Source organism: Aethalodelphis obliquidens, unplaced genomic scaffold (genome assembly GCF_003676395.1).
Source record: "Aethalodelphis obliquidens isolate GAN/ISIS:26980383/991018 unplaced genomic scaffold, ASM367639v1 scaffold36, whole genome shotgun sequence".
NCBI classification, from domain to species: Eukaryota; Metazoa; Chordata; class Mammalia; order Artiodactyla; family Delphinidae; genus Aethalodelphis; species Aethalodelphis obliquidens.
In genome coordinates, this window is record NW_020837980.1 from 16,558,513 (window position 1) to 16,581,518 (window position 23,006).

At 40.3% G+C, this 23,006-nt stretch overlaps 1 pseudogene; it reads left to right on the forward strand.

The window, feature by feature from the left end:
• The first annotated feature begins 141 nt into the window (after positions 1 to 141).
• On the forward strand, positions 142 to 21,354 carry LOC113632255 (mitochondrial intermembrane space import and assembly protein 40 pseudogene; annotated as a pseudogene).
• Positions 21,355 to 23,006: the final 1,652 nt, after the last annotated feature.

Sequence of the window (23,006 nt, forward strand, 5' to 3'; positions counted from 1 at the left end):
GAAATAATTTTTTTGAATGTAGGCTTTATTATTATCCATGTATGGTGAAGCCAACAGATCAGGAGATGATTGCCATTGAAAAGATAGTTTGTTACTCACAGTTCCCAAGAGGAGGGCACATGCCATGTCACAAAGGGCCACATGGGGAAACACCAGGGTTGGTCAGGAGACAGAAGAAACAAGGAGGAAATATGGGCAAGAGCCTTCATCGTGGCTTTTGTGGGAAGGAACAGTCAAGGCAGGGTAAGCAGGATTGGCTGGTTTGAATAATTTCAGCAGACTCTGGGCCATAGAAGCTGTCGCTGGTTGCCCTGAACATGGCCCTGGTGTTATTAGGGCAAATGGATTTTGTCCCAGAGTGTAAGAGCCTTGTGAGAGTTCAGTAAAGGAGGTGGTATGGGTACAGAATATGGACTTGTTAACTTGCATGTGAAAGAAACTCTAGCAGATGAGTTGTTTACTACCTCTAGAATTGGCTAGCTCTGGGAGGAGCAATCTCTCCAGGGTCAGCAAGGCCCCAGATGTCAAAGCATCAGAAACATACGGTTAATACAATCCTCTCACACTCACCTGTCGTGAGATTTCTCTCCCAACTCACCTCGTTTGGTCATGCTACAAAGGAAGGCATACTGTCTTCATCAGACCCTTATTAATACACGTATACCTTGGGTGTGGAGGGATAAGATGGGTACCAAGTGGTGCATTATTAGAGAACAGTTCATTTATTCATATATTCATTCATTCATTTAAATACTTACTAATCAACTACAAGGATGTCAGGCAAAGTTGCCTCCTAAGAGAGAAAATTTGGCCTTGGTGATGAGCTATAGAACAGGGAAGTTTCAGTTGTAGTGACAACAGGCAGCATGGAAGCCATCAGGCTGATTCAGAGAACTTTAGGACAGAGAAGGCTGGATAAAGGAGAAGAGGGTGCTGTGGAGAGGGATGGATGGGAGGCTGGCAGTGGGCTGAGGAGCCCCGGAGTTGGGGAAGAGGAACAACAAAGGGACAGAGTCTACCACAAAAGGGGAGAGGCTCATCATGGACAAACTTTACTTCACAATTGAGCTTGGAACCAGTCCTATTTGTTTCACCTTTCTGGAAGGATCTGGTTTCCTAAGCAAGGAAAATAGAACAGGAAGTGGGATATATCTGACGCATGCTCCTAATTACAGCACTTTTACATACAGAGACCTAAGAATAGAAAAAGAAGGATGTTTAAAACTTCTTTTGAGTTTTGAACCTTTGAAGAAACGGTACTCAAGAAATCAAAGAAACAAATGAAATTTAAAGTCATACCTTTGTAAACAAGCATGAGATTCACCCTCATTCTAATCATTTCCAAGATAGGCCAGGGTGTCATTCTTTTTCTTTCCATTCTGCAACCAGAGGTCATTGTTTCTGTGAGCTTCACAGTGAAATATCTGAGCGACTCTAGGAGCAGAAGGTAAGGGAGAGTGAAGGATGAGGGGGTTAAGCTACATGTATAGGTTCTGAAAAATTGTGTGGAATCCAGACTTTAATGTGTCGTTGTCCAAACAGTTGCACTAAGTCTTAATAGCAGGATTCAATTTCTACATTAGACCTACTAGTCTTAATACAGTAACATGGTTTTAGCCTGGGCTTGAGGAAGAAAAAATAGATGAGATTTGACCTAATTCCAGCTGTAGTGAAGAATTTAAAAATTAACAAATATGTAGTGTTGGACTTACCTGGTGGCACAGTGGTTAAGAATCCTCCTGCCAATGCAGGGGACATGGTTCAAGCCCTGGTCCAGGAAGATCCCACATCCTGGGGAGCAACTAAGCCTGTGCACCACAACCTATGAGCCTGCACTCTAGATCCCGTGAGCCACAACTACGGAGCCCGCGTGCCGCAACTACTGAAGCCCATGCACATCAAGCCTGTGCTCCACAGCAAGAGAAGCCACCTCAGTGAGAAGCCCGCACACCACAACAAAGAGTAGCCCCTGCTCTCCGCTATTAGAGAAAGCCCGCGCGCAGCAATGAAGACCCAACACAGCCAAAAATAAACAAATCAATCAATTAATTAATTTAAAGTGTAGTGTTACAGGTCATGTTTCCCAGAAAGAACACTCTGAGACTGAATTTCCTTGCAGAAAGTTTATTGGGGGGTGTTCTTAGGACCTGTGAGGAAATGAAGAAAGGATTGGGCAGAAGGAAAAGCTGGGCTGTGATATAGTCACACAATATCCAGATCATTCCATGGGGCTGTTTGGTGCTGAAATGTCCTTGCAGAATTATCCCAAATTGGAGAATGGGGGTGGGGCCTTTATACCCTAATGTTGATCATCTGATGCAAGCCACACACAGGAAAGGGTGTGATTGTGGGCAAGGTGACTCTCCTTAGCAGAGGACAATCTCTGGGTTTGAAGTTAGTGAGTGGGAATTCTGCTGAGAACTGTCATCTGTCAACACACCCAGCAGCTGGGCTGCTATAGTCTGAGTGTTTGTGTGACCCCAGGATTCATATATTAAATTCCAACACCCAATGTGATTAGGTATTAGGAGATGGGCTCTTTGGGAGGTGATTAGGTCAGGAGAGTGGAACCCTTGTGAATGGGATTAGTGCCTTTATAAGAGATCCCAGAGAGTTTCCTTCCCCTTCCACTACGTGAGGATACAATTAGAAGTTTGCCACCCAGAAGAGGACCCTCACTCAACCATATTGGCACCCTGGTCTCAGACTTCCAGCCTCAAGAACCATGAGATATAAATTTCTGTTGTTTATAAGCCACTCAGTCTGTGGTATTTTGTTATTGCAGCCTGAATGGACTCAGACATACGGGAAGAGTGGTTCTGATCTAAAGAAGTTGGGGGTGATCTGCTCACCACAGTATCTTCTTTCAGGCTACCATAATCATTGTACCAATGCTATGCAAAAGAATGAGGAAATAATAAATTTGTTTTATCAAATAAAATATATAGCTACTTCACTGAATTGGGATTGGGGGTGAATATTTGCTTATGTTATCTTCAGAAGAAGGGTTAGAGCAGGCTTCCAGTGGCTTGTTCTCACAGTCATTCACCTATTCATCCTTTCATCAAGCATTTATTGTGTCTCCCATGCAGCAAAGATGTTTCAGGAAACAGACTAGACCCCATATGTTGACTTCACCCCTTCCCATCCCCAGCCATCTGGTTTCCCAGTAGAGGACAAATATGAAGTTAACTGGGAATTTGGTCTGTTGGTTCTCAAACTTGAGAGCTCCCCAGGTGAAACCTAAAATTGGCCCCTGCACACTAAGAGCAAGGATAGACAGAAGAAAGAGAGCACTCCAGGTCAGTAGGTGGCAGTTTTAATCAGCAAGGGGACTTCATCCAAGGCTTGTTTAGGGTGGCCGAGAGACTAGTAGATCTCTGCACCTGCCCACCAGAATCTTAAAAGTTTATACAGAGATCTTAACAGGGTTCAGTCATGTATACTGTCCAGATGGCCTCAACAACACATTACTCTCTCAAGGCTGTGTCCTTGAAATGGCTCCAGCTATGAGAACAGTGGGCAGAACGTACCTTCTAAGGACAGGGGAGTGGGTGAGGAGCCTCCAGGTGCCCAGGTCCAGCTCACAGGTCAATGTCCTCTCAATGACTCCTTCCAACATGGTCTGAATTTCTAATGTACTCAGTAAGTATTCAAATATTTTAAAGATGATGATGATGTATACTCAACAAAGGGAAAGCGAAGACTTGAATAGTAATTTGTGAGTGAGCAAAAACTAACATTAGATTTAATTCTCAATTCTGACCATAATGCTTATTTATACCAACTCAATTTCATAAACACTATCATATCACTTATTAAATATCTTTTCCCTTATGTTCAGAGTCAATGGTGCCTTACCTTCCTGTCTCCACTTCCTGCTCCTCATTCCCTCTGGTATGTTCACTTTCTTGTTAATAATTACCAACCCTGATGTCCATCCTTTATGACTTTCCTACAATTCATGGTCTCTGTCTCTACTTCTCCCTCTATCTTTACCTCTTCCTAGGATGTTGCTCCGGGTGATGACATGGGGGAGGTGTTGAGGCAGGTTGAGTTAGTAGGAGGGGATAGCACAAAGGGGCATAGTCAGGGAACAAAGTATCCAGGAGGAAGCAGATACATACTGAACAGTATATTGAAAGTTCTGGCCTGGTCCTGCACTCTCCACTTTTATCACCATGATCATGAGAATCTTACTGGTCCCAGAGGGCACTCCACTGCACTTAGGCAAACAAACATGCCACAGAAAGAAAATGGGAAATAATTACTTGGATTGACTCATTCTGCTCACTCCACCTGCTCTTTTCCCTTCACACCACTAGTAATATACCAGGGCTGGAGAGGGGAAGAGGCTAAGTCAGTCAGTAAGTGGAAATGTTAGGTGTTTGTGGGCAGGCAGGTGGTTTGTGGTAAGGTATTTACATGATTGTGAAATGCAAGAATGGTATTCGCCAATGATGGGATGTTGATTTGTAAGGCAAGGGCTAAAGGGTCAGAGAACTATTGCTGTGTTGGGGCCAGCTAGTATTTGGAAAAGGATGGCAGTCAGTGAGGTTAAGACTGGATATAATTATGGAAGCTAGACCAGGTCTTAAAATGGCAACTTACTAAGGGTGACAGTTTTAGAATTGTCATCAACTTATGACCCTCTATTTCTCCTTCCACTGTCTCATTTTCCAATTTGCTAAATTACAAAATATTCAAGTTCATCAGCATTTCCTCAGGGAGAGAGTCACCATTTTCTAATTGTGTGATTCTGGTTACATTTTAGTATCTTAGCAAAAGCCATTTCCGAAAAGTCACAAACACAATTTTCACATAGTTTTCAAGACATCCGATTTTAAACACAACTTTCTCAAGTTCCAAGAAGAGATAAAATTTTAAGAATAAACGTAAAAGGATTTGGTTGCTAGATAAGTAAAGAACGAATGAGGAAAGCTGTGATAATCATTAAGCAAGATCTTAAAAGGGATGCATTTAGAACAGACCATATAATAGTTACAGCTCTTAGTCACCAAAAATGGAATAGAACCCAAACCACAGCAAAGGCTGTTTCATTTGTGAAGCCAATATTAATTTCTCATGCACCTCCACAAATTCTTGACCATGTTTCAGTTTATCCTTAAATAAACAGATACTCAAAAATCCAACAAGATAAAAGGTTTCATTTTTTTTCTTCCTATGGAGAGATCGAGCCTTTAAGATCTGATCGAAGTGGTCACAGTTGTATGAAAGGGAAGAAACTCCAAGGGAATAGGAATCTCGTTAAGGAAAAAGTCACCTCTCCAAGCAGCTGTGCCTTCCATCAGAGTTACTCCTCTGCTCAGCTCTTAAAAGAGTTTTTGTTTTTAAGCCATCTAGTCTTTTATTATCTGTCACAGTAAAATGATTTTCCACTAGAAGGGTTGGGCATGGATTGTCCTCAAAGAAGCATGTTAAAGGATCTGTCTCTTTTAGTGTAGACATGGAAAGTTAAATTTTACGATAACAAAGTCCAAAAAAGAAGTGACTCTTAGGAATCCAAACACTCTTTAAAATTAGCCCAACATATTGGACAAATTAACCAGAAGCATCTTTTGTGAAAATGAGCATAGGAGCATACGTACCTTCCAGTCTTTCTTTATCAGACACTTTTCTAATTCATATTAATGGGAGGGAATGGTGGGAGAGAGGCCTGCTGTTAGGAAAACTGAGGTGAGAGAGGAGACATTTGGGTCTGAATCTGGACTTGCCCATTAAATTCAGCATGTCATCTTGAGAACATCTCTCGGTCTCATTTTCCCTGCATGTAAAATGGAGTTCATCGTAACTTTCTAACTCCTCACAAGTATACAGTCGGGATAAAATGAGATGAAGAATGGAAAGCATTCTGAGATATAAAAATACACATTGACTTTGGCCCGGACTAAGAAACTCCAGTGAAGTAGTCCTGCGCAAACACGCACACACCCTTGTCCAGATGCACCATAAAAGGCAGCCTCGAATGGCTGAGAAGTAGAGGGGAGAAAACAGGAGAATCCTTAAACGCAGAGTCTATCAATTAATAAAGAGTTGACTCAGAATGTGTGCTCACCTGTGTGCAAACTGAATTGTTCCCACATTGGGTTTTCAACCCAGAAGAGCCAAAACAGAAAATCCCCCTTTGTAGGTACTGTCTGGTAACTGTGTGATGTATTGTTTGATCCCATGCTCAGAAGGGGAAGACATCTTACTTCTCTGAGTCCCAGTTTCCGCCACGCAAAATAAGGTGGTGGGGGGGCTTCCCTGGTGGCGCAGTGGTTGAGTGTCCGCCTGCCGATGCAGGGGACACGGGGTTCGTGCCCCAGTCCAGGAAGATCCCACATGCCGCGGAGCGGCTGGGCCCGTGAGCCATGGCCGCTGAGCCTGCGCGTCCGGAGCCTGTGCTCCGCAACGGGAGAGGCCACAACAGTGAGAGGCCCGCGTACCGCAAAAAAAAATAAAATAAAATAAGGTGGTGGGAAAAGTGATTGTAAGGGTTCCTTGAACTAACATTTTCAGTTTTGAAAATTGAAGGAAAAGGAGGGCAGAACCGACTGACTAACTAGTTCCTGTCCTGGGCGCCAGGACAGACATATTGCCTCCCTATCGTCCCCTCAGAATGAAAATAACTTTGGTTCAGTTCATTCCAGCACAGCCTTAATCTACCACTGGTTTGTAAATCAATCATTAGACTCGACTCAAAAGCAGCTGATTCTATTTCTGTCTGAGTCTCAATGCCAAAATTCAATGCCTAGTTTGTTTGGTTTTAATAAATTTATTCCGTGTTGCAAACATTGCGCAAAATGGAAAAAAGTCTAGAGTGGTCTGAGTTCAGGAAGTGAGGGCAGGGCTTCTTTATGAAAAATAAACATCCTCCTCCTTGTTTCCTTTTCACTCTTTTCTCGCAAATCTGCTCGCTCAAAGCCCTTGGAATCCAAGGCTCCAACATGTGCTTATTGCCTCAGATCCACGTAGATCGCCTCTGTGAATAATAAAGCCAAGAATATATGAAGTTCCTAAAGGCAGCTGACAGTCATACAAGCTGCACATGACAGAAAAAAAACAAATTACCTGAACCCTAGTAGGATCCTTTATCTTCCTTTTATAAAAGTTGGCACATTAATCCCCGTGAAGGAGACACGTTTTGTCTGAATCTTGCCTTCCATGTTTTTTGGCACTCACTGCCCTTCTAGTGTTAACTAACAATGTAACCTTTACCACTTCCTGTCCCACCACCGTGTTTAGACCTATAACTAAATCCAGGATTGAGTCTGTTTTCAGCTCTCTCTCTTCCACCTTTAAGGGTTTTCATTTCCTTTGGGCTCTGCTCCTTTTTGTTTCTCCTCAGGAGATTTTGTGAAGTGCTATTAAAATATAGAAGGAACCACACCCATAGAAGGAACCACACTAATATTAATTCTAGTTCAACAAACACTTGGAAGGGCCTGGTAGGAGGGAGTATAACATGGGGTTAAGCACACAGCCTCTGGAGTCAGACAGCCTGATTCTACTACTTATTAACGGTGTAATAACAGCATGGACTTTCTCAAGGTTACTGATTTCTCTGTGCCCCAGTTTCTACAATGTAAAATGGGAATAATAACAGAACTAACTTCCTAGCTGAAGATTAAATGAAATAGCACAAGTTAAGGACTTGACACAGAGCAAGCACTGATTATCATACTTGAGAAATATTCCAGAGTAAGCAGACATCACGCACTTCACAAACTTTCTTTGTTTTTCCTTTCTTTCCCTGGCTTGTGCTATGCACTAGCTGTTCATTTTACCTAGAATGCCCACCTCACCTTCCCTGTTGGTGGCCCCTCATCAAGTCATCAAGGGCCCCAGTCAAATGGGTCTCTCTGGGCTCCCCTAGCACACGGTACAGGCCCTGAATAATACAGCATTGATCACATCCTACTGCCATAATTTATTATATATTATATAGATATAATATTTTTTATATATTTCTTATATATGATATATTATATATATACATCTTTACAAAGCATGTAGCACACACTGAGAACTCAGTACATAGTTTTGATCCCTGGGATACATCCCCAAACCTGTTTTCAATAGTTTCTTTCCACCACCATGTCTCTGATGACCTGATAATGTACGAGCATATGACCATGACCATCAGAAGACTCAGAGCTGTCTGGGGCATACAGATTAGCTTGGTTTCTTCCAAGAATAAATTTGCTGGAATCTATTGGTTTTCTACTCTAAGAAACTGTTTGTATGTTCCCCCACCCCCCCATAGGAAGGCCACACAAATTAGCAGCCCCAGCTGAACAAATTAACTTTTTGGAATTTAGCTAGTTACCTAAAGAGCCTTTGGAAATTTTTCAGATTAGACCAGGCATTTACTTGTAGAAAAATACATCAGGGAGGTGGGAAGTAGGATTGAAAACTTATTTTTAAAAATTAAAAATTTTTAAATTTTTTAAATAAATAAACTTATTTTTAAAAATAAATAAAAACATAAACTTGTGTTTATGAACAAGTAAAAGGACAAAGAATAGTGAAGGCATAAAAGAAAGAAGAAAACCAAAAAAAAAAAAAAAGAAAGAAAGAAAGAAACTGAAGTTTTTCTCATTTGAAATGAGGAGGCACAAAATGTGGGTCTCTCTCTCTCTCTGGCTCCTGTGAAGGCTGGCTCTGGAGATGGCCACAGAAGTTCTAGGAGATGAGGGACATAAACTATGTAATCAAGAATTCAGATTAATCAAGTTGACAAATATTCCAAGACAGCCTGGAGTAGAGGAGAGAACTCAAACCTGAGCTCTGATCTCAGCCTCAACATTTACTGGTTCAACCTCTGAGCAAATTAGCCTTTCTAAACCCAAAATGGAGCTAACATGCGTATCTGGAAGGGTTTTATGAAAATTAGAAATAAAAAAGGTGAAATATCTGGAATATATTTTGGACTTCATAAATAATAGATATTATTTTTCTTAAAAAGTGTATGAAGCAATGTAAGTAAAACATGCTTCCTAACCCACAATAAGTATATGATGCATTAAATTTAATGAACTAAAACATCTTCAGTAATTATTTCCTGAAAATAGCAATTTTTCAGTAGCAAAAGAAGAGAAAAACTCACTGAAAGTTCTGGGGAAAAGTGGGCAAAATTCTTTAAGACACATAAAAGATGGCAACATCTACCTCCTAAAACAAACATACTACTATGACTTGGCATTTTTATTAGGAAATAGATTTTTACCCAAGTAGATTTTTGCCCACTAGTTCTCAGGCCAATTAAATATTGTATCAATGGTTACACAAGATATAGGACCTGAGCTGGTCCATGGAAAATAGAAAGGATTTAGGTAGGCAAAGGGAGAGGGGAGCAATCCAAAAGAAAGGAGGGGTGTGATGCAAAAGGACCCAGGTGTCTGAGATGATCCTGAGCTTTTAAATGCCCCCATCCTCCCAGCCCCAATAAAAGAAACTCCTACACCCTTGCTTATTCACAACTACATTCTGGACCTTTTTCCATATTCTTGTCTCCTTGCACTAGGTTAGGAGACCTATTACTGATCTCTTAATTTCTGGCCACATTTCCTGTCTACACATCCCTAAACTCTACCCTAGGACCCAAGGTATAATATATTGTCCCTCTGGTTTTACCCCTTGACTTCCTTTCCTTGATAATAATTTGAACTTGGTGTCTTTCTCTGGTCCTTCTAGATGACTGTTCAGCCTGATCCCATGGGGCTATTAGAGCTAAGGTTCTTGCCAAGTCCTTGGTCCCTAGAGAGGGGATGGAAAAAGACACGAAAAATACAAGATCTTTGTAAATTAATTTGACTGAGGCAGTATTTGGGAAGGTGAGTGGTTAAAAACTTTGGCAAAATTACCGAGTTCTTTCCACGTTGCCTGTCTTATAAAACACTTTGTGTTAGCCAAATTATATTAGCTGTGAAGTCCCATGGCCTACCAAAGGCTAAGTGACAGACTGAAACTTTGGGTCTGAGGTTATGTTGTCACTGAACTATGGTAGCCAAAGTCATCCCCTCCAGATTGGGAAAGGCTTTCTCTTATCTTCTTAAAGGAGAGTGTAGAAGTAGTTATGGTCATAGTCATGGTTCTTACAACAAACTCAATTATAAGCCATCATTATAAAAGTGATTTAGCAATATTTCCCGTGTGACTTGGTCAAACAACAAATGCATATTGATTGCCTACTCTGAGCAAATCATCCCAGTGAGCTTATTTGGTTTAAATTCACTATATATAACTCAATTTTGTTGAGATTGTGCAATATATTGTTTGGTTTTATTATTATTACTATCATTATTTGGCTTATTATTGTTCCTGGTAAAGGAGTTGAAAAATAGTAAGCAAAAGGAAATCACAGTCGCTTACCCCTAAGGACTCATCCCCTTCATCCATCCCTGAGTACCAAGCCGTTCCTTCTGTGGAGGAAGACAGGTGGGAACCTGTTTAGGAAAAGGTGTATTTTCATTTATTTTGAAAAATAAATGTAACCATTTTATTTGCATGGGCTGATGACCCTCAGATTTGTATTTCCAGTTCAAATCAGACACTGAACACCAACCACTTTCTCTATATTTCTACCTAGATATCACGAAAGCACCTCAACTCACCATATCCATTTTGATTTCTCCCACAAACTATGAACTGCTGTAAATTACCACCGGTTGTGCAAAGCAGAAGCAAAGGAACCGTCTCTGACACCACACCTTTACCTCTGCATTCATTGTTTCAACATCACCTTCGAAACGACTTTCATATCCCTCTTCCTTTCTTCCTTTTCAACATCGTCTTGGTTTAAGCTCCCATCACTCTAGCACATGGACTACGACAATGGCCCCCCAAATTGATCTCCCTGTGTTAACTCTTACCTCTCTCCTATCTGTTCTCTTCACTGCAGCCAAACTCATTTTTTTTAAACACAATATAATTATATCACTCTTCTCCTTCTTAAACTTTTTCAATGGTTTTCAATTACCTTTAAGGTTCAAAGAAGTTAGATCTTTGGCATTTTCACATGGTCCTGCCTAATTCCCCAACCTGGTCTTATGTCTTTTTTTTTTTTTCCAGTTTTATTGAGGTACGATTGACAAATAAAAATTGTATATATTTAGGTTATACAATATGATTTTTTAAGGTATATAATGTGTGAAGTGATTACAATAGTCAAGTTAATTAACTCACTTATCACCTCACATAGCTACCTTTTGTGTGGTGTGTGTGTGTGTGTGTGTGTGTGTGTTATGAGAACACTTAAGATCTTGTGCCTTTAAAAACACAAAGCCTGGGCTTCCCTGGTGGCGCAGTGGTTGAGAGTTCGCCTGCCGATTCAGAGGACACGGGTTCGTGCCCCGGTCCAGGAAGATCCCACACGCTGCGGAGCGGCTGGGCCCGTGAGCCACGGCCGCTGAGCCTGCGCATCCGGAGGCTGTGCTCCGCAACGGGAGAGGCCACACCAGTGAGAGGCCTGCGTACCGCAAAAAAAAAAATAAAAAAACCACAAAGCCTAATTCCACCTTACAACTTATATAGCTATTGTTCCTTGAGCCTGTAAGACTCTTTCTCTTCCTGTTCTTACTACCCCCTTTATACATTTAACTCTTTTTATACCTCAAATTGCAGATCAAATATTCTTCTTCAAGAAATTTTTTCCTAACCCTCTAAACTAAGTCTGGATCCTCTGTCACGTACTTTCTCAATTCACTGTACTTTTCCTTCATTATATATATATATATATATATTTTTTTTTAATGTGTCTCTCTCTGAGAGAACACATATTATTAGACTTCTTTTTAAAAATCTATTTTAATAGTCTGTATGTTAATTGGTGAGTTTGGCCCATTTACATTAACTAGAATTACCACCTTATTAAGACTATTTTCTACAGCACAAAGCTTTTTACATAACTAAGACTTTCTCACAGTATTTATAATTATTTGTTTATATATCATCCTCTCTATAGACTATAATTTTCTTGAGGACAGATATGAATTCCAATTAATACAGTATCTGCACAGAAAGGCAAATATCATATGATATCGCTTATATGTGGAATCTAAACAAAGGGTACAAACGAACTTATTTACAAAACAGAAGCAGAGTCACGGATGTAGAAAAGCTTATGGTTATGAGGGGACAAGTGGGTGAGGGATAAACTGGGAGATTGGGACTGACATATACACACTACTATCATGTATAAAATAGGTAACTAATAAGAACCTGCTGTATAGCACAGGAAACTCTACTCAATACTCTGTAAGGGCCTATATGGGAAAAGAACCTAAACGAACAAAAAAAAGAGTGGATATACATATAACTGATTCACTTTGCTGTACACCTGAAACTAACACAATATTGTAAATCAACTATACTGCAATAAAAATTTTTTTAAAAAAATTAACAAGAGAAAATAAAAAAAAAACAGTATCTGGAATAAAGTAAGTAGTAGTTTAAAAGTCTTGTAGAAATCAATTTTCACTGCAAAGTAAAGGAGCTGTTACAGTGGAGGATTACTGGACTAAATGTCAATATTATGACGTAGTATGAGTGTGTTTCATGTTTGGTGATTGCAATCATTGTTGCTTTTCTTGTGGTCATCCATTTACAATGCTTGGTGTCCGTTTATTTATCTCTTGTAAAAATAAAATACAGTGTGTGTGTGTGAAAGAAAAAAGTCTTGTAGAAAAATTAGCAAGTGAATGAATTATCATTATTGTGCTTAGAAACTGCCTTGTCAGTAATATGTTGACTTGTTTTTATAAATTCTATCTAGCAAATAATTATTAAGTGCTTACTACTTGCCAAGCAATGCATCATGTGTTATATTAGAATACAGATATTATGTATGTTAAAATACATAATCTTCACTTTTTAGATACTTATAGTCTAATATAAATGATATATAATCCAATACAAATTATATCTACACTCACATATAAACATGCACACAGAGAACTGTTTGAAGTCAGGTAAAACCCAAGGCATTCAAGCCATGACATCTTTTTGGACAAGTCAGTTGACAGTTCCAAGCATCCCCATAAGAACTTTGTAAAGATAAACTATATTCTCTTTATCAAGATAATATTTTAGACTATACTTTGTATTTACATGCATTTATTATGGATTTTTATTATAGACTTGCTCAGTTGTTTGCACACTTTTTATCCTAATCCTCTTTGAAGAGTACTAAGAATTGCTTCTTTTGTATGCATATATTCTATTTTTTTAATCAATTTTTGTGCATGTCACTAGTGGGAATTTTTTCTTTAAAGTATCATTTAAGTCCTAGATTAGATAGTTTAAATAATAAGTTATATGCCAGGACCTGTATAAATTTATTTAGATATTCACTGAAATGTTCCAGTATCTTTTCCTTTCTTGAGCTTTTTTTTTTTTTCCAGAACATTCAAAATGCCTGAGGGTTCTTTAACTGCCCTCGTTTGAATAATTAATTCTAATCTTATACCATATGGAAATCAACCCTACAAGCCAGGTTTGCCAAATCTCTTCATGGCAGTCCATGTGGTCGCTTTCTTTTTGTGCAACAGAAAGACACGCTGGCACGAGGAGCAGTGAGTCCGTTTTTTTACTTCTCCTTGAGCACACACAGGAAAAATCTCAGCCAGAGGAACTGTGCCTGGCCCTCGAAGGGGTGAGTTTAGGTACAAAGCACAATATGAAGACCAAATGGAAGGCTGAGAAGTCCAAGTTAAAGTTGCCAACTGACCTCCAATTGTTGCAAGAACATTTTACTTTTGCACCATTGTCCATTTGATTTATTCCTGGCACCAACATATTAAGTATTTAAGCCCTGCTCTTCTCAGGATTCCACGGTATAGAGAACAGCCCATATCTGTATTTGAGTTATTTCTCGTTCCCAAGAATCTTTGGCTTCAAAATGTGTATCCCCACAAATCCTCCACCTCTGGCTGCTGACCTTGTGAGAAAGTTCATATGTCATCTGAAGACGGAAAGAAAGTACTGAAATTCATTCCAAGAAATACAGCACAACTTCTGGGAAAGGCGAAAATGGCACACAATTTTCTTCCTTTCAGCTATTCAGCAAATGTTCAGTGAGCGTAAAACAAATTGCACGTAGAGAGAGAGGAGATAGCCTTAGTCTCTCTTTTTTGTGAATGAACTTTTTGTATATTACTTCTAGATAAGACATTCACATTTTTCCTTTTCTAACAAAAGTTGTGCTTTGTTTTAAGATAGTTGGCGTAGATGAGAGGCTTGTTTTGGTGAACCAGAAAAAAAGCGAAGACATGAAAGAAATGAAACTGTTTAATAAATATTATTCATTTTTTAACTTAATGAAAAAAGTAGTTAATTTAATTATTTAATTAATGATGGCCTTTTGGCCATCTTCCTATATTCTTGTTTTCTGTCCATTGAAATTCTTTTTTTATATAAATTGATTGATTGATTGATTTTTTTTTTTTTTTTTTTGGCTGCGTTGAGTCTTCGTTGCTGCACATGGGCTTTCTCTAGTTGCGAGTGAGGGCTACTCTTCGTTGTGGTGTGCGGGCTTCTCATTGCGGTGGCTTCTCTTGTTGCAGAGCACAGGCTCAAAGCATGTGAGCTTCAGTAGTTGTGGCCCACGGGCTCATTAGTTGTGGCTCACGGGTTCTAGGGCACAGGCTCAGTAGTTGTGGCGCACAGGCTTAGTTGCTCTGCAGCATGCGGCATCTTCCCAGACCAGGCTCAAACCCATGTCCCCTGCTTTGGCAGGCGGATTGTCAACCACTGAGCCACCAGGGAAGCCCCACTGAAATTCTTATATCTGTAATCTGCAAACGTTTGGTGCTGTACATGGAGTCAGTTTCTTTCTATGACCTCAACTTGTATATACAGGTTCACTCCAGCAGATCCATGTGTAAAAACCTACACGGAAAGAAAAACCCGCAAGGGGAAAATTTACATCCCACACACAGTAAGGGAACATTTCTTGTTTTACTCTTCCAGAGGAATTCTTGCTACTTAAGTGATTTTCTTTGAAGAGAAAGGACAGTTTTTCCTGTACTTACACTATAATTTGATTTTACAATGTTATCATCTGAAAATTTTTCAGGAACATTGCTATTTCACAAAGTGGATAATCAGTTAATTTAATAGTTGGATTACCATATAAGCCAAAGGTAGAAAAAATACGAGTGAAATAGTATTTTTCCCTTCTTTGAGCATACTTATAATTATTTTGTGTTGCAGATTATAGCAATTTCCTATCTTTGCAAGGAATTAAATTTATCCTTCAACTAAACAGCAGAGATATATTTAGTGTGTGTTATGATAGACTGTGGGAGCGGATTGTTAAGGGTAACTTCACTGAGCTCTTACAGTTTTCAAGCACTGAACAAGGTTTGCAGGTAAGACAATGTGTATGGGACTAGGGCTACAAAGATGAATAGAATACAAGCCCTGACTTCCCTTTGAGGAGCTTAAAATTCATTATCATGTAAACAGACAATTTCAGTATTTTGCAGTGAAACCGGGTGTGATTTATGAAAGGGTGTCCTAGGGTTACTATGAGGACACATCAGAGGCATTTAACTCAATACGTGAATTCAACAAGAGAGTCTTTTCCTTCTTTCGGCAAGAAAGAATCCAGTCTTTCCAGAGATGACAGTTTCCTAGATAGTCAGTTGGACCCTGGTGGATAAATGTGCCTGGGGTGAGAAGGGGAAGAGACCTGTGATTGTACCATCAATAGCTGAGGAAAGGGTGTGTGGCACATACGGAGAACAGAAATGCCTGTAATTCAGAGAGGAAGAAGGTGTGCACTACTAAAGAAATAAAACAGAATGCTAAGGGATTGTTTAGGGAAGGAGAGATAACCTAGTTGGGAAGCTTACTTATGTAATACATAGTGAAGCAGGTGGTATTTGAGATAAGCCTTAAAAGATGCCCAAGGTTGCAATAGACAGAGACAGGAATGCAGAAAAAGAGATTATGCAATTAAATGAGCAAAGATGTGATGACAAACACTGAAGGACATCTTAGAACAAGTTATTCAGTTTGGTTAGAGAACTGGTTACATTCAGAGGAAAAGTGAAAGAAAAGAATGGGACAGACAGCTGGGAATATAAGGAAGGGAACTAACATTTAATGAGCAACTACTATATTATAGACACTTACTGGGTAGTTTACAAGGATTATCTCATTAAATCTTTACAACACTTTATGTAACAATTGTCATCCTTCACATGCTACAGTGAGGAAATGACTTATCCAGGGTCACATCACTAATTAGCAAGAATAATAAGAACTACTTTCATGGAACATTTACCATATGCCAACACTGTGCCTGCTAGATGCTCACATGCATTATCTTATTTAATCCTCACTACAACTTTATAAACTATTTTCCATCAACACCCCCATTTTTTTCAGATAAAGAAAATGAGAATCAGAGAAATGGCAGAGATCACTTAGTGACAGAGCAGAATTCAAATTCAGTCCTGCTGACTACAAAGCGCATGCTCTTTTCCACTATCTACTATGTCACCAGAGAATTGGGGATATAAAAGGGATAGGCTACTGACTCAATTCAAGCACTGGGCAGCTGTTGTATGTTAGAAAGATGAATAAGATCCAGTGGCTAAGGTCATGGAAGCAACCTAAATGCCCATCGACAGACGAATGGATAAAGAAGATGTGGTACATATATACAATGGAATATTACTCAGGCATGAAAAGGAATGAAATTGGATCATTTGTAGAGACGTGGATGGACCTAGAGACTGTCATACAGAGTGAAGTCAGTCAGAAAGAGAAAAACAAATATCGTAGATTAACACATATATGTGAGATCTAGAAAAATGGTATAGATGAACTGGTTTGCAAGGAAGAAATAGAGACACAGATGTAGAGAACAAATGTATGGACACCAAGGAGGGAAAGTTGGTGGTGGGGGGGATGAATTGGGAGATTGGGATTGACATATATACACTAATATGTATAAAGTATATAACTAATAAGAACCTGTTGTATAAAAAATAAATTAAAAAAAATAAAAAGATCAGCGGGTAACCTCAAAACCCTCACAGTCTGGTGAGAGAGCAAGTGTTCACGCCAGACTCTCCTCCTTACTCATCCCGGTCCCCACCCCATATCCATTTCTCCTGCCCTTCTGTTGCTCTCTCAAAACAAAACAAAACCAAAAATTACATCTTGTTCCCTTTAGTTTCTCTTCCCTTCCTTTTGATCCCATTCTTACTTGCACTCATTTATCTCCTACCAAAAGCCAGAGAAAGCACTCCAATGAAAAATCCCTTCATCCCCTCAACAAAATAAAAATCTCTTTTAAAATTTCATAGTGGCCAGAAAAAAATAATGTAAGATTACAAGAAACAGGGAGAATGATAAATTGGAAGAATCAGAGTCAGGGATGATGCCACCAAGATTCAGACAAGCACTGGTTACAGGACTGTTTAAGTGAACAGCAGTGGGCAGGCTAAATTACATTTCCACAGGTCATCCCAACCCACATTTCACTGCAGCATTTTCCATCACAATTCTATCAGGGAGGAGTTAGATGTGGAAACAATCTCTTATTTCACAGCCTGTTCACTTCTTACCTTGACCAGCAGACGTGTTCTGCACTATACTCTCCCTACTACTAACCTGGAAATTTTTCCTTTCTGTCCTCTTCCAACTTTTTCTGAATTTCATCCTATTTCCAGGGTTTGCAGTGACTAGATGATGAAACAAAGGAGAGGAACTGTAGAGTTTCAGATCTCTGCCATGAGATTTTTCTCCACCGACCAAACCCCGGCTAAAAAGATTGCTTTCTTTTGTCCCAAGGATTTCAAAGCATATCAGTGTCCAACTTGAATGAATGAAGTTATTTGACAGCACTGGGAAATGACAGCAGAGAGGGCCAGCTGGGAGGTGGTGATTTGAGTGAAATTTTTGCAAGGCATCTTGCTAGTGGTTTTCAAGCTCAGGGGTGGACACCCAAACACCAGTCAGCCCTGGAAGAACCACTTTCAAAATAGCATTAAGAACACAGTGTTCCTTCAAACCCTGGATTATATAATTATTTCTCTATCTTGTTTATCTATTCCAAGGATGAAATAATCTAGAAGCACACAATTATAGCAGTCTATTTCAATACATGTTTAGAAAGAGAATTAAATGATTTTTTCAAAAGTCACATAGGCATTGCATGGCAGCGTCAGAACTAAATTGAGCTCTTTCAGCTTCCAATTTAGTTCCCATTGGACGAGACCTTGCTGATTCAATCACTCCCACTTTTTGTCTACTCTCCTCTGCTTTGGTCATTCTTAACAATCTATTCCTTGACTATTGGGGGAAAACCAAAATAACACTAAACCAATGGAGTTAAACCTATCTTTTTGGAAATAACATTGTGTGTGTGTGTGTGTGTGTGTGTGTGTGTGTGTGTGTGTACTCCATGACATTACATGCCAGTGATTAATGGATGTGCTCTACATGTGTTGTCCTATTTAATCCATCCAACAGTCCTGTGAGTCAAGTTTTATAAGGCCCAAAAAGGTAGGAGACGCAGAACCTGTTCTCTATTTTGCTTTGAGTTGAAGGAGCATCTTGTAAATTAAGCCCAGATTTCCAGTTTTGCTTGGGGTCTAAGTAACTGTAGAAGTTGGCTTTGTAGACACCATGGAGCCTGTATTCTTATACCAAACCAGATGACAGTCAGCAAACATGAGTGTTCATAGACTGGGATGAGACTTGGTGATTCCTGAAGTGAGACTTGGTGATTCCTGAAGTGAGATGAAAGGTTTTAGGAAGCAACATATTTGAGTTGGAGCTTGTTTGGACAAGACAGTTTAGTGTGCAGAGTGCTGGATAAAGAAATGAGGGACTTAGGTTCCAATACCTAATGCATCCCTTTCTCTGATTTTATAAGTCATTTAACTATCTGGGATTAAGTGGCAATATGCAAATCCTTAATTTCTATTGTCTTTTTTTTTTTTTTTTTTTTTTTGCTGTACGCGGGCGTCTCACTGTTGTGGCCTCTCCCGTTGCAGAGCACAGGCTCCGGACGCGCAGGCTCAGCGGCCATGGCTCACGGGCCCAGCCGCTCCGCGGCATGTGGGATCTTCCCGGATCGGGGCACGAACCCGCGTCCTCTGCATCGGCAGGCGGACTCTCAACCACTGCGCCACCAGGGAAGCCCTCTATTGTCATATTTTAAAGGACATTGAATAAATCATTATGTTAAGTATGTATATCTTTGTTTAATTTTATCTTTAGCTCTGAAACTGGGAACTCAAGGATCCCTGTAGACACAATCACAGAATTATTTAAGTAAGTATCAGAACATTAGGGAATACTGTATGATTGTATCAGTGGTTAAAATCATATTCTTCTAAATCAAACAGCCCTGTGTTTGAATCCCATCTTTGCCATTTAATTGCTGTGTGACCTTGGATTAAATATGTAACCTCTGAGGCTTCCCTGGTGGCGCAGTGGTTGAGAATCTGCCTGCCAATGCAGGCGACACGGGTTCGAGCCCTGGTCTGGGAAGATCCCACATGCCGTGGAGCAACTAGGCCTGTGAGCCACAACTACTGAGCCTGTGCGTCTGGAGCTTGTGCTCCGCAACAAGAGAGGCCGTGACAGTAAGAGACCCACGCACCGCGATGAAGAGTGGCCCCTGCTCGCCGCAAATAGAGAAAGCCCTCGCACAGAAACGAAAACCCAACACAGCCAAAAATAAAGAAAGAAGCTTTCATTTAAAAAAAAATATATATATATATATATATGTAACCTCTTAGAGCCTTAAGTTTCTCATATATAATATGTGAATAATTATACTCAGTATGTAGGATTATTATGAGAAGTAAAGAACACAGTGAATAAAAAGTGATTATCACAGTACTTAGTATGTAGCAAAGACGATGTATGATATATCAATATTACTTGGATAGTTGTATAATTTTATTTGATATCTGTTATCATATTTTTTAAAATGAAGCTTTTAATAGAAAAGAAAAGGGTAGAGGAAATCATCTATACAGGAAGAATAGAAAAATTACAGCTGTTCTGAACCAAGAGCTCAGCTAACCTCCAGGCTTCGCCTTTCCCCAGAAGTTTGTGCCCCGACTTCCCTAGATGCTCTCCCAAACTTGAGTTCAACAAAGATTGATTTTCATTTAGTTCAGCTAAGACAAATTAAGAAAAAGACAGGGATTTGATGGATGGGAAGCTATGTGGATTAATAAATCTGAGATGTAGAATCCATGCAAGGGGCTTCCCTTAGAACAGAGCTAAGAAGGCGGCACTGTCTCATGAAATTGGCTAGGTGTTTCTCAGTTCATTGCCTTTTGATGTCCTAGAAAGTGATTTCTGTTTTTTATCTTCAGAGATGTTGCTTCCTAACTCTTCTTTGCCTTTTTCCCTTTACTGGCAAGAGAAAGGGTTTTAGAGTTGCCAGTAAAAGAATAATATGAACTCATAAAACCAACATTTTGTAAATAAAGCTGAATCTCATGGAACTGAAAGAAAAAAATCTAACAGGAGCCAAGAAAATTTCTAAAAAAGACAACATGCCTAGTAGCAGTCTGAAAAAGACTTAGAGAAAGGATAAGAAAGGACAGAGAGCAGAAGATGTGGAATTGGTGGGGATATATATTAGCTTCATTATTACTATACCATTATTTTAGTCACAGAAATACTATAGAAAAGGGATAACTCTTTTGGTGTATGTTCCAGGACATACCATTCTGAGAAACTCCTCCCCACAGTAATTCCTGGCAGCTCTGTCAACCTTCCTCCTCCTTCATTCTCTTCCTGAAGTCTGAGCTTCTCATCAGTGTTTTTTGCAATGTTCTGCAAACAAAAGTACTGCTGAGTGCCCATAAAAATGTCGCTCCAAAGCCACCCGCCCCGTAGCGGAGAGGTCACGGCGTGAGGCCACGTCCACAATCGCCGCGAGGTCGGGGCGCCGGGCTGCACCACGGCCTACAGCCAGCAGGAAGGGAAGGATCGAAGCATATTTGTAACCAGAGAAGACCATGAAACTCCAAGGAACGCGGAGCTGGCGGCCGACGACCCCAATGATCCGTACGAGGAGCACGGACGGATGCTGCCCCACGGAGACAACATCAGCTGGAACTGCCCGTGCCTTGGGGGGATGGCCAGCGGCCCGCGTGGGGAACAGTTCAAGGTGGGCTTTTCCTGCTTCCACTGCAGCAGAGGATGTCAAGGGGTCGGACTGTGTAGACCAACTCCGCGCAGGAGCACATGCAGAAGTACCCGGACCTCTATCCCCAGGACAAAGAGGAGAAGCCAGCGGATCGATTAGAGGAAACGGCTGCCTCTGAGGCCACCGTAACCAAAGAAGAGGAGGGGTCCAGCTAATGAGGGCCCGGGGCGCTGGGCTCCGACCTCCTTCAGAGCGTGTGAACATCTCCAAGAAAGTGTCCCTGCCTCTGTTGTGCTGTGCACTGTAATGGACAAAATAACTTATTGTGCTGATCAGGGGTCTTGGCCCCTTGACATATACACTGAAAAACGGGTTGTATGAATGTGTGTCTCGCATGAACCTATCAGCAAATGCAGCTGCCGCTTTTGAATTCTCTTCTCAGATGGTCCTGAATTTTGCCGCTTTGAAATAATGTGCTGAATAAACTCAGCAACCAATAATCATTATCTGGGAGTGTCTTGTGAGTGAGCGGACTTATTCTGATTCATTGTATCCCTTTTAGTAGATTTGATCGCTAGTTGGAAAGTGAAATGGAAACAAAACATCTTCCTTTAAAAATACTGGAGTCGGGCCATTCCTTGTAGAAGAGGCAGGCAGATCAGACCTTGAGGATTTGACGAAGCGCTATGCTTCATTTCTGATATATTTTGGTTTCCAGTTTGCATTGAGCTCCAGGTTTTCTACATTTGGAAAACAGAGCTTTGGACCCTCTGAGTGACTCCTTTGTAAGTGAAGAGAAAGGCTGGTTTTTTTTCTGTTCTTGTTATTCCAAAAGCCCTGGTTTGGGGTCTGTGTTCACACTGGCTCTCTCTCGGCCTGTTCAGATGCAATGTTCTTGAGAGGTGGGGACCTAATCATTACCAAGGTAGCACCCAAGAGAGGAAACGGTGTCAATTAAAAGGAAAATGTGATTTTTACCTGAAAAAAAAAAAATGTCAGTCCAATGAGAAAACACATCACTTGGTCTTCTCTAGGGCCAGCTGGTTGCCTAAACAAATGTCTATAGAGGAAGGGCCACTGATTAAATTTGTGATCTAAGAACACACTTTATTCATGAGAGTAGGATCTATATCTGCATTTTTCTCCACTATATTTCCAGCTTTGTGTTGGCACATAGTAAATGCTCAATAAATTTGTAAGACAGATTCATGGATGGATGGATGATGGATGACTAAAAACATGAGGCTACTTCTGGCTCTGAAAGGTGTGGCCATGATTTGCTTTTCCTCCTGAGACAGGTGGAATAGGAGATCTTGTATTTCTCTATAGCTTCCGTTGCCTGGGTTATACCATACTGCCCATCTCACATGAGGAAATTCCTGTACAAGCTAAAAAAAAAAACCTGGTAATCATATCACTATCTCTCTCATATCTTTGTTGTCAGTTCTGGGAGTGTCTTCAAATATTCTCTTCATGAAAGAATACTTTTCTTGGGCTTCCCTGGTGGCACAGTGGTTAAGAATCCACCTGCCAATGCAAGGGGACATGGGTTTGAGCCCTGATCTGGGCAGATCCCACATGCCGCGGAGCAACTAAGACTATGAGCCACAACTACTGAGCCCGTGTGCCACAACTGCTGAAGCCTGAGCACCTAGAGCCTGTGCTCCACAACAAGAGAAGCCACCCAATGAGAAGCCCATGCACCGCAATGAAGAGCAACGTCCTCTCGTCACAACTAGAGAAAGCCTGCACGCAACGATGAAGAGCCAACACAGCCAGAAATTAATTAATTAATTAATTAATTTTTAAGAAAGAATACTTTTCTTGAGTAGTAAGGGGAAATATCTATATAAATGTTTCTCATAAT